Below are 4,223 nucleotides of genomic sequence, written 5' to 3'. Positions count from 1 at the left end.
TTGGTGTAATATTTTCCAAATGAGAAATCAAAATCTGGAATTGAAATTCAACTCCTGGATATTTTGCACTTTTGTTAGAGTAAGGCTTGTTGGTTTATTTTAACTTAATGACTTAATTGACTTAATTTTAATCAATTAACATTTTAAGTCTATTTGTTTTTTCAACTTAACGAAAAATTTCAGTCATTAAGTTATCAAACAAATTTTTTTAGCTTTTTGTTTAATCTAAAAATTTTAAATGATATAATTATAAATTATCCTCCAAAATATCCCTATGTAATTAATTAATTTTCATCTTTACCTAATTGAAATTTAATACTTAACATTACTACCCATCTTTATGACTTGTGATAATATAATGGTAGACTATTATTATTATTTTTATCTTTTTATTTTCTTCAAATTAGCATTATATATCTTCATAATTTTTGTACTGTAATCGTACCTACTTTTGTTTAATGCATAATAAACAACGATTTGGTGTAATATTTTCCAAATGAGAAATAAAACTCCAGAATTGAAATTCAACTCGTGGGTATTTTGCACTTTTGTTAGAGTAAGGGTTGTTAGTTTGTTTGTTTTTTTATTTAATGAATTAATTAACTTAATTTTAATCAGTTAATTCTTTAAGTTTATTTGTTTTTTCAACTTAAGGAAAAATTTCAGTTATTAAGTTATTAAACTAATTTTTTTTTAACTTTTTACTTAATCTAAAAATTCTTATTGATATAATTAACATATATTCTCAAAAATATCCTTATATAATTAATTAATTTCCATCCTTACCTAATTGAAATTTAATGATTAATATTAAATTATTAATTATTAATAATATTTTTTATTTAATTTTCATCCTTACCTAATTATTAATCCATTTCTATAACTTGTGATAATATAGTGGTAGACTATTATTATTATTTTTATCTTCTTATTTTCTTCAAATTAGCATTATATATCTTCATAATTTTTTGTGAATATTTTTCATATAAAAGCATCATAAACTAGAATAGAATTGTTTAACATATACTAATTTAGAATATTAAAGGATTTTATTTAATTGAACATGATTTATGTTATGATAGTATATTATCATATTTACATTCTTTGAGATGTTTATTATTTGTTTAACATTTATAATTTGAAAAGGCACAAATGTAAAAATACTAGTTTTTTTATTTTTTAAGTTAAAAAACAAATAATTTAATATTTATTTGTAGCGATACAGACCAAGAAATAAACATATTATTTAGATTCGGATATTCAGCTCTATTTAAAATTGAGAGTAATTCAGATTTGTTAAGATTTCATAATAAAAAAAAAAGAAAAAAAAAACGCCGCCTAACAGAGGAGAAAATAAGTTTTAAAAAGAGTATTACAGGCCTCCACGGGCAAAGTATATCTATCCTTTTTTTTTTTTTTTTTTTTGAAGAGGGCAAAGTATATCTACGTAGGTATATTTTTGTCGGAATAGAAAATAAATAAGCATTTGTAACAAAAGAAAGGTATTTTGTAATACCTCCAATTGACGAGCAATTAATCGCATTGCTTCTGTTTCTGTTTGTTGTTGCTTAAGCTACTAGCTCTACTCGAAGCGATGACTTGTGATATGATAAGCATCAAGTAACATACCACAAAGCCATATAACGAGAGCTGGTGCAAAAGTTGTTATAAATACTTATTTATCTAAAAACATTACAAATTATTTTACTTTTGCACTTTTTGAAACGTTAAATAATAATAATAATAATAATAAATATTATTATTATTATTATTATTATTATTATTATTATTGTTTGTAACACTATCAAAATCCTCATGCTGTTTGTTGCAATTAATAATTCCTCTTCTGATATTTCAAAAACCCATCAAAAATATATTGCCATTAAAAATGATATGTCAATTTTCATTTTTCTGTGTCTTTTATGATTTTAATCGTAGAAAATTTTATTGATCAGCAAAGAAGTTCTTACCATATTGATATTAAAAGAGTAAAAACACAAAAAGTCGATAGTTAATACATTTTTTTTTAATGATAGGGAGATTTTGACAGATTTAAAATATAAGAAAAGAGATGATTACTTTTGACAAACAGTAAGAAGAATTTATCATTTTTTCTTATATTAATTCTCATAATAAACACTATCATTCAATCACATTCCCAATTTTAATTATCTATCCTATAAATAAACACACCATAATTGAAACGGCTGCTTTCTTGTAAGTTAAAGACATGTTTATGCTATTATTTACATATATTAATTTAAGCTATTACTATTATCTGCCATCAGTACTACTCGTCAACTCATTAGTTGCTTGATCTCATTATTATGCGTGTATATATTTTTAATTACAAAGAAATCCTAAAATTGTGTCTTATTTTTCTCTTAGTTGTTATTATTATAATTATCATTTTTCATTAAAAAAAGGTATTTCAGAATACCTCATTTAATGTTAACTGGAGACATGTTTTTGGAGGGTGGTAGCAATAGCAAATAGCTACCAGTATTTCTGAACCCAGGACCAAGAGGAGTGGTACAATAAGCACCACACGAGCTGATCCCTACAAAAGATTGGTTATTTGCTCACAAATCTATTTTTATTTGTTCTATCATTCAAGGGACTCAATTTAAAAAAACAATCTTCACTAACAAAAGTACGTAAAATGATTATATTTATCTAAATATTAATAAGCGTATATACTTTTCAATTGTGTAGGATTGACCTCACCTCTCTAGTTGGTGCAAATTTTTAACCTATATAGTCTGCAGGAAAACCCTCTAAATCATATAATTTTTTTTTTTTTTAGTTTTGACCACGAGGTATTTTAGGGAGGGCCCCAACTGTGGGAGGTATTTTTAAGCTCGTACCACAACTCAGACTAGAAGTCCCCGCTCGAACCGAGAGGCACAGGTTCTCCTAACAAAGGCGACTTCCCTGCGACTCGAACTGGGGAGCAAACCCTCTAAATCATATTATAACAAAACGATTGATAGACTTTAGTACTTGCAGGCCCCATAAATTAACTTGAATTGTCTTGGGGAAAAAATAAACTCATTTTTCCAACATTAATTGTTTGTTAATTTCTCTTTTAATGACTTTTTTTTTTGGTTTCAAAGGCTTCATTAATGTATAAAAAAATTTGAACGATCACCGTGACTTTCAGTCGATCCCACTTTAGTTGGCTTATAAAAGCCTTCATAGTAAAAATAAGGTTTTTTAGAATACCTCAACTAAAGTTATATAATTAAGGGGTTTCATGATTAGAATTTAGAAGATAGAAATCCTCTTGAACATAAGACCAAGTGAAATGGAACAAAAGCCCCAGACCATCCAGCCCATAAAGAGGATAGGTAACAGAAAAATTAGCTGTTTTTTTCATTTTATACAGTTTGTGTTACCCCTACACAATACAATACTAATTATGCATTGTTTCTCTGTTAAGTTTAAATATTAACAATAAGCTTTTACTTTTATATATTTCTTTCATAAAAAAGAAGGTATTTTAGGATACCTCATTTAAAGTGGAAAGGAGTATTAAGGCGGAATCTTATGAGGGGTGCTTAAAAGCTACCAATTCTCTCGGACGCATAACCAACAGACCAAGTGGAGTGGTTCTATAAGCACCGCACCACCGAGTCTGCAGACAGAGTGGTGGCGACTTTTCACATTACTTTCTATTTACTGCAGTCAAGTCCCCTCATGGGTCACGAGTGCAAATTTTTTAACATAATTTGTAAAAAATTTTAGTATTGAGGTCGGTAGTTATACTTTTTTAAGTTATAATATTAAAGTATTGGGTAAACACTAGTTGTTGTAACTTATAAGTTAAATTAAGTTAATTTAATCCACCATTTATGTGATGAAAAATTTATAATATCTTTATTATTTTTATCCAAAGTATTATTTACAAATAATATTTGCTAAAAACTAAGTTTTTATTTTATAATTATAATTTTTTTATCACTATTGCTAAGTTATATGTTGTGTGAAAAATTTTAATATACTTGCAAGCGGACGAATCTAGAAATAGAATAATGGTAACGAGGTCGAACCCACAGGGGTTGCTATAAATTGAAAAGTCTAATTAAATCTAAAATTAATATTAATTATATCCTAGTTGAGCAATTTGAATTTGTAAGAGAAATAAAACTAATAAAACAATTAAAACAAAGGAGAATTCAATAAGAAAAAAAATTACCAAGGTTTCAGAATCCACTACTATT

This window comes from Citrus sinensis, chromosome 7, assembly GCF_022201045.2.
Source record: "Citrus sinensis cultivar Valencia sweet orange chromosome 7, DVS_A1.0, whole genome shotgun sequence".
NCBI lineage: Eukaryota > Viridiplantae > Streptophyta > Magnoliopsida > Sapindales > Rutaceae > Citrus > Citrus sinensis.
The sequence above is the reverse complement of the archived record's forward strand: the minus strand, read 5'-3'. Positions refer to the sequence as shown.